Genomic DNA, 13,378 nt, shown 5'->3' on the forward strand with positions numbered 1-13,378 from the left:
CGTCACAATATCATGTGTGAATGTGGGAAAGGTAAGTATTCATATTCCGAATGACTGGCGCTTAGAAGAACATGATTTGACTAGATCATCATACACTGCACACAAATGTTCAGCCAACAGATTAGTTTGAAAGCAGATCCAAAATGTGTTAATTTTCAGTTTTTCAATGAGGTTCCAGTTGTGCCAAAAATGAGTCGACTGCTTTGTGCATTATAATACTATAAATTTGTCCTTGTCTACAGTCATTATTAAAATTAGTATGTCTTATGTTTTCTGTTTATGTAGTCTTGTTTTGATGTCTTTACTGTCATCTTCTGTCATCTTTACTATCATCTTTCTCTGTCATTCTTACTGTAGTCTTGCTCTTCTGTACAAAAACAGCACTTGTGTGATATTGTGATGCTACTCGTGATATTGCTTTACTAGCTCATATATAAATTGCTTCGTCACCAATCAACTGTACGAAATCTAAGGTGACCTACATATGTCTGGGGCTGGGCAGGTGCATTATATCATTATAACATGCTATTATTTTTCCATAACTAATTAAGTTAAAGATGCAATAGGTTATTTTCTACAGAAACTTTTTTCATGTCGGTTGAAAGTCTCATCCTGATCGCAATCTATGTTAAAGGAGCACTCCACTTTTTATGAAAATAGGCTCATTTTCCAAGTCCCTTAGTGTTATACACTTGAGTTTTAACATTTTTGAATCCATTCAGCTGATCTCTGTATCTGGCGGTACCACTTTTAACATAGCTTAGCAAACATCATTGAATCATATCAGTCCATTAGCATCAGTGCTCAAAAAATGACCAAAGACTTTTAGTAGTTTTCCTATTTAAAACTTTACACTTCTATAGTTACATCGTTTACTAAGACCAACGAAAAATGAAATGTATCTATTTTTTTAGACCGTTATAGCTAGGAACTACTTTCTTATTCCTGCATAGGAACTTTGCGGCCGTCATGGGTGCAGCGGCGCAATGATATTACACAGCGCCTGAAAATAGGCAAACTTCTATCAGCATACCAGCGTGAAAATTTGCTTGCATAGACAGCGCGTCATGTAACCATGGAAATGTTTATGAGAGATACTTCAGAAGATATTTACTTTGGTGCAGATCCCGAATCGTATCTATTTGAACCGGAATAACAGTTACACTGAAGACGAGCTTTTGAAATGTGAAAGAGAAAGTGTGGCTGAACAGATTTGGGCAGAAGGGAAGGGGAGAGCAGATTCAAACTGTTGAGTCAGAGAAGAGTCAAAATTCAAGGAAAAAATGGTCCGACATGGATTCGGTCTTCCGAACTGTTAACGTAATATGTGAATGAAATATGCTAAGACGATGCTGCTTATTATGAAGACAGAGAGAGTGCGCGCGCTCTGCTCTCTCTATCACTCAACTAACATGCGCCCTGTCATCTATCACTCATAAATCACAATAACTGATCAAATAAGGCTTTGACGGGACAATTTTTTTGGCAGCCGCTAAAATAATTTTCAATGCACTATTCAGGAGACACACTCCGAAGCCTCGGCACAGAACGTAACATCACTTACGTCGTAGTATTTTGTACCATAGAAACTGTATAGATAAACAATACAGACAATTCCACATTTTATTTTAATCAAACTATACACTACCTCACCAGAACTCTACAACAAAACTACTAACGGTAAACCAAATGGCCGTGCAAACCCCCACGCTAAGTAATTGCATTCACAGGTACCGTTAGCTAAAGACAACAGCAGTGCTTTTCAATCTGGTCGTTCAAGCTAAAAAAATGTTTTTAAATAATGTTATACTTACAGCCATGGGGGATGATACACTTTGCCCTGTCTAACCACATATCCCGCAGTTTCTTGTTTGAATCTACCGGTGTTTTCATATCTATGGTTCAGAGCAGTCCACCACTGATTCTTTCGTTCCTTGTTGTGTTGGTATTCTGTGAAACATGGTAGTATACACCTTCGACTCACTATCACGGCTCTTTACAACACACAGAACCATGGCTAATCGCACAGTAAATGCATACATAATTTGCCGGCTGCAACTCTGCATTATCTGCAACCACACAAACTTAGTGTCGGTCGCATTGGAAATGATCTATCTTGGTAATAGGAGGACTACTTTCAGGCGCTGCGTAATATCATTGCGCCACTGAACCCATGGTACGACCGCAAAGTTTCATAATTCTTATTTAGGACTGAGAAAATAGGTCCTATTTATATCTGTATAAAAGTCTAAACGTTTAATTTTCTGTTGGTCTTAGTACACAATGTAACTGCAGAATAGTCAAGTTTTAAATAGAAAAAAATATTATCTTTAAAAAAGTAAAGTCTTTGGTAATTTCTGAGATCGATGCTAATGGACTGATATGATTCAATGATGTATGCTAAGCTACGCTAAAAGTGGTACCGCCAGATACAGAGATCGGCTGAATGGATTCAAAAACGTTACCTCAACTGTATAACTCTAAGGGACTTGGAAAATTAGCCTATTTTCAAAAAAAGTGGAGTGTTCCTTTAAGTGGTCTAAATGTATTTTTATAAATATAAATCGTGTGTGGTAGGTGTAGCACCATAGAATGTTTGTTCAATTATCGGGTCCGAATTAAATTATATCATACGTTTCCTGCAAGTCGACGTATGTTTGCATACCACTGCGCAGCCTGTTCACGCAGACATCATACATCAACAGTTTATGTTCACTAGAGCTGATCTGAATACCATTTTTTGGCTTTCGAAGCTTTGATTTTAATCAACATCGAATATTCGAAGCTTCAGAGGGAAGTGGCTGAATGTATTATCTCTAATAAAAGCAGGAATCTCGAGAAGCTGCGCGCCTCACGTGGACAGGGCTTGCATGCTCTGAGAACAGACACTGCACTACATTAGTGATACAAAACATACAGGTCTGTTATGTCCCAGTTTTGATATTATAGTAGTAAAGATAATTTTGTTCAGTTAGAGAACCGATTAACTAGAGTTAAATGAACGTACAGCGTGAACCAAGCGATAGGTGCCGCACAAACTGCAGCAGGAGTCAGATTTCATTCATCACGAGAGTGAGAAGCTGAATGACAAGATGATCATGGGCGATTTGGTTTCAAAGTGAAATGTAAATGCATCTATTTAAGGGAGTTTATTGTCCTGTTTTGTTGTTGTGTTTTTCATTAAGAATAATAGGCTAAGCAACCTGCCCCCGTATTGGCAAACTGAAAGCTGCATTCGTTTTTAGCCGCTCAGTGCACAGGCACTGTAATGTGACAGTGAGGGAAAAATTCTCACCGTCATGCTATTAAAAACATCTGGGCTATAAAAAAATAAAATAAAAAAAAGTATTGTATTTTAACAGATTTTATAGTGTAAACATGCAAGCGCAAATGAGAACCATTTCGAGGGTTGTGCCAAGTATGCGTGAAAAACAAAACAACGAATATTCGAATCCCAAGTTTGAAAATTGAATACCAACCCAGTCCTAGTGTTTACGTATGCCGTGCAGACAAGAATGGCAGGCAAAAAGTTGATTACGTTCATTATTGTATGGTGTTACTTACTCACTGTACTGTAAAGTTTTCTCATAAGTAAATGACACACAAGGTAAACCAATATCGTTGTCTTAACGTGGTCGTCTTGCTTATGGTCTTTGTGCACTCATGTGTTTTGGTGGAGGTGTGGCTTTGGATATTATATTATATTAATTATGTTAGTTCTGGGGAAAATGGCCATACAGATCAACAGCCAGCTTGAAGTGCCACTTTATAACAAGATTAATATGTTACAGATTAGGCTTTTTCAAGGAGGCTGAGAATGACTTTCAATGAGCCCTGGAGCTGAATCCTTGTAGATATGGAATTATTTTGCATACTTTACTGGCAGATAATTTTTTGTATTTTTTTAATATATTTGTACACTTTGTGCTCAAACATATTTTTTTAAAACAGTCTTCCATAGAAGGCAGTAAAGACGACAGAACGAGTATAGTAAGGACTACAGAAGATGACCGAGAAAGAGAACCTATACATCCACATATACTAATTTATCTGATCAAGTAGTCACTGACTGTAGACATGACCAGATGTATATTATAAAGCACAAAGCAGTCGACTTATTTTTGGCACATATGGAAATTCATAATTTTTAAGCCTCATCGCATACCTGTTGAGAACTTCGCTGTGTAAAACAAAACAACTTTACTGATCCTTGAATTTCAGTTTCTATTCAGGTCTCTTTGATAAGAAATGAGTAGTTGTGGCCTGTGTTCCTCAGACTATTTGGATGTTCAGTGCTTGTAGTTCCTGGAGTATTGAACTTTTAATGAGAGCCACCAGTGTCATATGTGGAAAGTCTATGTGGGAAGACTGCAGTCTTTTTTGTTTTGGGATGTTTTGCTACTAGCGTTTGGATAATTAGTGTCAGTTTATGTCAGCTTAAATGATGTATTAGTCACACATGTGGAGGTCCAGTGTCATTTAGGATTTTGTACCTCCATTTGTGTCAATTTATGTCATGATATTAGAGAGCTGCGTGAAGCAAAATTGCATGAAATGAACTCTCTGTTCCTTAGTGTTTAGTGCTCAGATTTGAAGACAAACCGTTTCCTTGGTTACTTGTGTACACACACACACACACACTTAATGCTGCTATGGTGGGCAGTTCTTTGCAGTTAGATTTTTGTCCTGCATGGCAACACCTCCATTATCTGCAACTGAGGGCTGACAATTCCATCAGACTCTGCTCATATTTGAGTGTGTATATACATAAATACAGAGGGTTTTCAGAAGAGCGCTCAGTTGGAGAGTATAGTGCAATTGTAGGCGTGAGTTTGAGCGCTTAGCGCAAAGTCAGGGGGGTTTATGTCTCCATTACAGGGGGAAGGGATATGTGTCAGAGTGCAGGCTCTTTAAAGGAGCCATCAATCATCTACTGCTTTACCTTTAAGACACTCATGAGTGGACTAAAATACTTGTACTGAGCCACTGAAAGTCTTCAGTTTCGTTTTGTACTTAACATGCTAATGCTTTCAGGCAAAAGCTCTTTAGCTTTGATTTCTGTCAGATTACACTGTCGAAAGTTCATGTCTGACAGTTGTTGCACCATGGCAGCTGTTAAATCATGACACCGCTCTCCTGGAGGGAGTTACCACGTGGAGGTCGGTAGCACCTGTCGAGAACATTCCCGATTGTGCTTCTGCTAATGTGGCTAATGAATGCTATTAAATCCCTAAATTATTATTCCTGTACATTTAAACTAGTTAAAAAATAATAATATCCAGTTGAACCCACTACATCAGGGATGGGCAACTTCCGTCCTGGAGGGTCACTGTACTGAAGTGCTTAACTTTGGGGGTGTAACAGTTCAAATTACTGACTGTTCAGTTTGTATCACGGGTTTAGGTTCACGGTTTCGGTATGGTTTGGTATTTGCTATCTTCAGAGGGAAAAGGAATACTGTCAAATAAAATAAATAAACAATATATAAGAACAAATCTAAATACAACAACACAAATACATTAGAGCAAAGATACTAATAAAATTGTGTTTTTCGGGTAGGTCTAATATTAGTTTTCAGTAGGGGTGTAACGATATATCATTAAAAGATATATCGCGATACAAAAATATGACGATATGTCAGATGGAAACGATATGATTTGCGATTATTTTTTTGTAAGTTGTTTTATCAAAGGCTCAACTTGCTGAAGTAGGCTTATTTATAAGGTGTAATTCACACGAACACAAATTAACAAATGTAGGCTACCACTAATGTAAACTCTTTTCGTTTTGTCGTTTTAAATACTTTGAAATGCAAATGAAGATATTTGTTTATGAAACCTGGGGGATTTATGTCCCTCTATTTTTAAAGTCAATTCCTCTCAAACTTAAAAGATGCAAAGAATGTCATAAAGGCATGTAAACATAACTAATCAAGTGTCTAATCAAAATCTTCTTTAATATATTTATCACGACGCACATACTGTAGTAAACACGGACGTTCAAGTGATTGCGAAAACAACATGAAAGGGAGTAAATGCAGAATTAAAATTCTTGGATGGGCTAAACATTTACAGTTTGAGAGCGGTCATTCTGACGAGCTTTCTTGCGATTAGAGCTGTGACGGATTGCATTGATCATCTGAAGTGCACGCGCTGCCAGAACAGCGCAGAACAGAGTGAAGGCACAAATATTATTTAAAGTGACACTCCTCAAAGTCAAATCGCAAATGCCATTTAAAGCGAAAATCCTTAGTGATCACATTTAGTTTTAGTGGTATGATTATTCAAAGCATTTCAGATGGTTCATTCTTACTGCATTAATAGTGGGAGAGGCAGGGCATAGCAGGCATGGGGAGAGATGCTGCCTGCATCAAAAGTGTGAATAATGCGGGAGGGATTGAGGAGTTTCAGTGACATTATTACATTAATAATCTTACATAGAATCATACAACAACTATACATAATGTTGAATGTGGGTCCTGATAAAAAAACGCAAATAATAATCTATAATAATTAATAAAAAAGTACTAAATTGTTTTTTTTTAAACTTTTTATTTTGCCTTAAAATATCTGGATACATATTTTATCTTGAGTTCAGTATCGAGATACATATCGAATCGTGACACAAGTGTATCGTTACACCCCCAGTTTTCAGGTACAGAAATGGAATAAAGTAATCAAATGTAAAATAACATTGCATATTTGACTATAAGTTAAATATTATTCCTTAAGTTAAAAAAGGTATTAAATGAAGAGCAGTGAGTGATTTCCTTGTCTTCTGTTATTTGAATAATGGATGTCACTTCAAGACAATGCACAGATCCAAAATGCTAGTGCTGTATGCTTTACACATGCATTCTTGGCTGTATAAGTTCACTTAAAGCATAACAGACTATGTCTGCCAGGATACTCATCAAGATGGTCACGTTGACATTTTTGTGTGAATTTGTCCATTCAAGCGCAAGACTTGAAAGAGAACTCAATGTTGCCTGCTGTCTGAGACGTGTGCGTGCTTTGGATGAGTGCGCACACAAATCTTCTTACAGCGTGCACAAGTTCTCATTCGCGTCTTCTGGCTTTTGAATGTTTAAATAAGCAAGGCTTAAATGAGTTTAGTTTAATCACAGATGGTGACGTGTTCTGTTCATTTTTTACAGAGAACCTACTAAAAACCACCTGCCAGTAGCTTTCTGATAATCCTGAAGACATTGATTAACTTGTTTAGGTTGGTTTGATTGGGGTGGGAGCTAAACTCTGCAAGACCGTTGCCCAATCCCTGCACTAGATGTGGTGCTAGATGCAAAACATTGCATAAATAGAGAAGCTCAATATGGAGAAGATCTTGGTTACAGCAAAAATATTTTCTGCACCGCTTTTCCACTTTTTTTGTAAACATGCACTAGACAGACATCTAGCACAAGAGAGCGGCATTTTAGAAAATTATATTTAATTAATAAATGTTAGTTTTGACTAGTGGTGGGCCTTATCGGCGTCAACGCGAGACTCTTATCGGGCAATAAAAAATATATCGTTAATCTATTTTCAAAGTTGGGTTTGGGAACTGGGTCTACTACACAAGCTATGATGACTTCCACTTTGATATTTTAGCACAGATGTATACCTAGCCGAATTGCACACTAGGGGGTGAGAACGAGTCCTCAAAGTTCGAACCTGTGTGTATGCCTACTGTCAAATTACCACATCAAACGTGAAGTGCTAACATGGATGCTGCTATGAAGCCGCTGGGTTTGCTTCAGGGAAAATTTATTTTTAAAGGGTCATGAAACCCCCATTTTCAGCAGCAGTCAGTTCTCGCCACAGTTTTGAAAAATGCTATAAAAGCGGGCGTAGTTTAGCGGCGGAGTGCAGGGGGGTGAGGGGAGACTGACAGGTGACAGCACAGCAACGTCTTTTTCTGATTTAAACTGTTTTATTTCGCTCTCATTAAAAGCATCAAAGCTTCCCACAAATGCACGCTGCAAATGACCATTACGTTACATGCAACACAATACACACAAGGATTTGTAAGCTCACCATTACACAAATACATAACTATAATTCAATGCACAATTTAATGCACCGCCATTCGCAATTTGTTCTCTGCTTTGAAAATATATGTCAACACGCTGTTTTATAACTTTGATAACTTCTGAGGCTTATTTTGTTAAATGTGCCTTTTGGTTGGTTAAATAGTCGTGAAGAGCGGTTACACTCACAGCGCGGACAAATCGGAGTCGTAGACTCAGGATCTATTGAAGAAAACGCAGGCAATGCAGACATTCATACAAAACAGAAAAAACACTCGTTTTTGATCCATTAATGCATCTCTCACTTACTGTATGCGATCTCACTGTTTGAAGTGCCGCTGCGTCAGTCAGAATAATGCTGTCATTAATAATTAAGCACGTACTGTCATGAATTAAGCAACGCATCTTCTTATAGGACATAAGCCTTGGACAGATTCGGACATGCAACGTTATGGGCCAGGGCTCGCAAAGCCCAACATTCTGGAGGTATGTGGTTTCCAGACGGGCTACCAAACATAAGCCTGTTGGCAGGCTGGTGAATCTTAAATGGTGAAATAACATTCCTTTCTTGATCTGTGTTGTTTTCTCTCTTGACTTGATATTCGAATGGCTCAGGCGCGCATGTTTGTGCGGTTCGCACTTATATTTACTGATCGGCAGGCCAAGTGATAAAAAATGTTCTAATCATTTGCGGGTGGATGAGAGAAATCATTGTGTTTGTTTGATAAGGATGGTTTGCAAGCCCTGTGAGAGAATTATTTTGGTTGCTGCTTTCAAAACATTCCCTCCTCACATGAACTGACAGGGGAGCTGAAGCTCATTAAATATGCAAATCTTATCCAATCCTAGCAGTGGCTGTTTACTTTCATGTCTACAGTGCAGCACGCCAATAAAAACCCAGTATTCAGGAGAGCCTCAAAACCAGTTTAGAAAATAGCCTATTACTTATTCATTATAGGGGTTGAACGACTTCCAATTTTTTTAAAGTCGACATTTATGTGATGAAAGTCGAGTCAACGTCGACTAGTCGCTGATGACTTTATTAATGAACAAATAAGCCTGAACCTCGAGCTGAGACACGAACACGGATTTACTTGTGCACAGGACAGCTATGGCATATGACACAGCACTGCCCATAAGGTTATTGGTCCTACATAATTTGTATCAGTTATTTTGTCGTATGTTTGTTATATTTCTCACATTTCTGCTCGTTCTGAATAAGATGCAGATAAAGAAGCACAATAAAGATTACATATGAATGCATTAGTGATTGATTGCGTGTGAATTCATTCTACCCATCGTCTCGCTAATAATAGTGAAGATGTGAGTTTATCAAGAAATGTATGCTAGAACTTTTCAGTTTCTAAGCTATTTTATTGATAGATCACAGAACAGTGTTGACAATACATTGGTACTGTGAGAGTGGCGCGATCTCCGCGTGATCGGCTATGTGTTGCAATGCGGCACGCATTAGTTTAGCACGATGATTAACTTGCATGTACAATAAGCGTGCTTTGTCCCGATCAATTTTGAGCATCCAGATGGTATAATCAAATATGTCTTGTGGAGAGCTCTGAGTATGCATTTATTTGTAATTTTTAACTGTGGAAAAAGTCTGCATGTCAGGTAATTGCTTATCCTGTTGTGCCCTCTATAGGCCAGCGACTAGTCGACGTCAAGCATCATGGCAGCGCATTAAAGTCGACTAGTCGGTGCAACCCCTAATTCGTTATGGCTTTTTTTTTTATGTAAAAAACACACAAATTGTATTAGTTGACCTCAGACAACAGTATAAAAAAAAAGCCATTTTACAACACCTTTAAAATAAACTAGCTGAATTTCATGCCATCATTATAAAGTGCAGCCAAACTTACCTTGTCACAATAGGTTTTTTCCCTCTAACTAAAATCATGACTTTTAAAATAAAAATATTATTTGAATATTAAAGGGTTACTTCAGTGATTAGCATATGGCGTTGTATCAGTAGAAACCCTGGAGTATATTCAAATGATTGTGCTTTTACATAAGTATAAAAAATCACTAGTTTTTATAAAGTAACTAACAGCAACACCTGCAGGTAAATTTACAGAAGTTTCCTGAGCCCATTGAATTTTAATAGACCCACCAAAGTTGTGCTATGATTGGATGTCAGACAGTGTAGCATGGGGGCGTAATGACGTGTAATTAATCAATCTATCTTTTATAACATGTAAAACAGGAACATGAATGGAATATTCTAAAAGCAACCTTAATCAGAATATTGTTTTATTCAGAATAAGGTCAATAATTAGTAGGGATGTCAATTTTCACAAATTCCCACGATCGATCGTCGTTTAAATTAACGATCAATTAATCGATTAATTGTTAACCATAATACTGAAATATGCGTCTACAGCAGTGGCTTTTAGCCGTCAGCATGACAGTAGGCCTGTGCGCAATGCTGCTCAAAACGCCATGTTCGTTACCAAATGAATGAGAAGGATTTTTTTTATCTAAACAAAGGGCTATGGGATTGTAAAATTAGTCGATGTTATTTATAATTTAATTAAATTACTTATTTAATAACCAAATATAACATGTAGCCTAATACAACATGAACGCCGCCTCAGATCTGTTATTCGGAATTTGTGGACGCACTTGCAAGAACAACGTGCTGAAACATCACCTAAACCCAGTTAATTCAAAACGATTAATTAAAATATTGTTTTCATTAATGTTATGTAATGTGACAGTCCCAATCCTAGTTATTATTAGTCGTGCGCTGCTGTTTGAACTGCGCGAGCTGAAGCCGATGAGCTGAATCAACACTGGTAAGTTACACTGAAACTTTGCTAGCACGTTATTTAACTCAACAAAAAGCTTCCTATATGAGATTAATCAGATTTATATAAAGTTAACAAAATATTACAAATTATATATCTTCACAAAATGATGCGAATGGACAAGTGAACTTGAATTGAGTTGCTGATATTCATATTCAGAATGGGAGACGCGCTCTTCCTGGAACAATGCTCTGAACACGGCACCTAAACCCAATGACTTTACAACCATTTATTAAAATAGTGTTCTCATTTCTGTTATATAATATGACTGTCCCAATCATCGTTATTATGCATTGCTCTGTATGCGCTAAAGCCGAAGCACTGAATGAAAACCGGGAGCCATCACTGACTGAAGCTTTTTGTTAGTGCGTTTTATTTCGCTGAAAGAAACGCATCCTATATGATTGCACACATATATAACGTCACAAAATAAATGTAATATTACAAATTACTTCAGCACAATCTGATGCGAATGCACAAGTGCCCTTGAACTAAGTTACATGCGTGAGTCAGAGTGTGTGACTCATGTTGTGTATGCGCTCTTCCTGGATCAACGCAATAAAACACACGGCAAATAAACCCAAATAATTAACAATCACAATGTTTTATTACAATAGTGTTCTCATTAATGTTGTGTAATATGAAAGTGCCAAACATAGTCATTATTAGTGCTGTTGGAGCTACACGCTGAAGCTGATCACCGCCACGCTTTTACTACCGCTCACCTCTAACGTTAATTATTAACTAAATGCATCCTTATGAGATAAATCAGCTAAAGATAGGCCTGCACAAAATAAACACAATATTACAACTTACATTTGCACAAAACAAAAGGCTGCGAATGCACATGCAAACTTGCAGTCATGATGAAGGTGAAACTCCAGCTGTAAAATGGTCCCAAATAGAACTCGGGCACGCTCGCATCATTTTTCCTCCCGTTTCCTCACGCACGCGCATGACCCTGCTTAATCGATGATCGATAAGTCTTATCGATCAAATGTCTTATCGACAATTAATCGATCGATTAATCGTTGACATCCCTAATAATTAGATTACTGCTTTCCATGTAAATGTAGTCAGTCATAGTTAATCCTATCGGGCATTGCAGTTTGAGCTGATGCTAAAATGTTAATGAACACAGGTAAACTGAATAGCTTTGTTAGTAGGTTAATGAACTCAACCAAACACATTCTAAATGAGATTGAGTTTTATAAAACATAAAATTAATATTACATAAAATTAATATTACAACTTGCATGTGCCCTTCCAGTGACAACGCTAAAAACTCGAGCAAATAAACACAAAGTCTTTACAACTTTCTATTACAATAGTGTTCTCAATGTTATGTATATGTCAGATTTCAGCTGCACATCTTGCAATTAACTGTATTTTCATTATCTGAGAGATGCATCACTGCATGCTTTCAAATATAGTTTCACTTTATTTTGAACCAATCAGACCTTAGAAACCACCCCAAAAGTTGCTCATTTGTTTCACATATTTTTTATTTTTTTGTTGTACATAATGGTAAACTGTGAGCTTTAAAAATGTCCTGTATGTGTGCGTTTTTTTTGGACAACAGAATTAATGGAGGGTTAATGCACCAACAGCTGATTTTTTTATACCTGATTGATTTCTCTAAGCTGCTTTGGATCTTGGCGGAGATGCTTTCTGTATTTTGCAGCGCTGCTGTGGCATCTAATGCCCCGTGCTTCACAGAAATCAAATATGCACTCAAGCTGGTGAAGTGAACCAGAACAACTTAATTTGAATCTTTTAGACACTATTAGGGATGACATGGTTCACAAAACCCACGGTTTGGTTCGCATCACGGTTTTCGGTTCTGTATAGTTGTTGTTTTTCTTTGAATTGTTAACACTCTAGAAATTTACTTTAGCATATGATTATATAGTTTAATCTTCCACAATTTAGGAAACCGTATTTAAAAAAAGTTATATCATGTAGAAGTTGTTAACTGGCTGTCTCCTGCTTACGCTGTCCAACACATTGGTGTAACATCAATCAGTGTGAGCAGCTTTTGGCCCAAGCTTTAAAGGCCTGTTTAAATTATTAAAACTAGAAACTTATCTTAACTTTAATGTTACATTTATCATGTAAACTATACTTATATACATGTTAGTTGCATGTGTGTTTGGGACAGAGGGGAGCATGGTCGCATTTGCAGCAGATAATTGCTGCCCATCAAAGCATGAGAACACAAGAAAAGGTGACAGAATGAACGATATTCGTCTGTATTTGCAATACACGAGCCGCGCGAGGCAAACACCGGCAGTGTGGATGCAAAACGGGCATATGCGGCTCCCGCTCCCCATACACACTTCTTCTGCCCTGCCAACGCAATGCATGCACGCGCGGTGTAAAGCCGGTGTTATACGACACTGGCACATCCTCCAACTCCAGCCAGCCTTCCCTATCTCTCCCACCTGCCATTTCTACACCTGACGTGACCTGCAGCACTCCACTTTAACTGTCTTTTACTTTTGCTTGTCCTTTTCGCACGAAATAAGAG

General features: G+C 37.7%; 1 protein-coding gene across 11 annotated transcripts in view; it reads left to right on the forward strand.

Annotated features, from left to right (window-relative positions):
* Window positions 1-13,378, forward strand: part of celf1 (cugbp, Elav-like family member 1) — a 36,170-nt gene that overhangs the window by 2,210 nt on the left and 20,582 nt on the right. The gene's annotated exons all lie outside the window — the stretch shown is intronic.

Source organism: Pseudorasbora parva, chromosome 1 (assembly GCF_024679245.1).
Source record: "Pseudorasbora parva isolate DD20220531a chromosome 1, ASM2467924v1, whole genome shotgun sequence".
Classification (NCBI taxonomy): domain Eukaryota; kingdom Metazoa; phylum Chordata; class Actinopteri; order Cypriniformes; family Gobionidae; genus Pseudorasbora; species Pseudorasbora parva.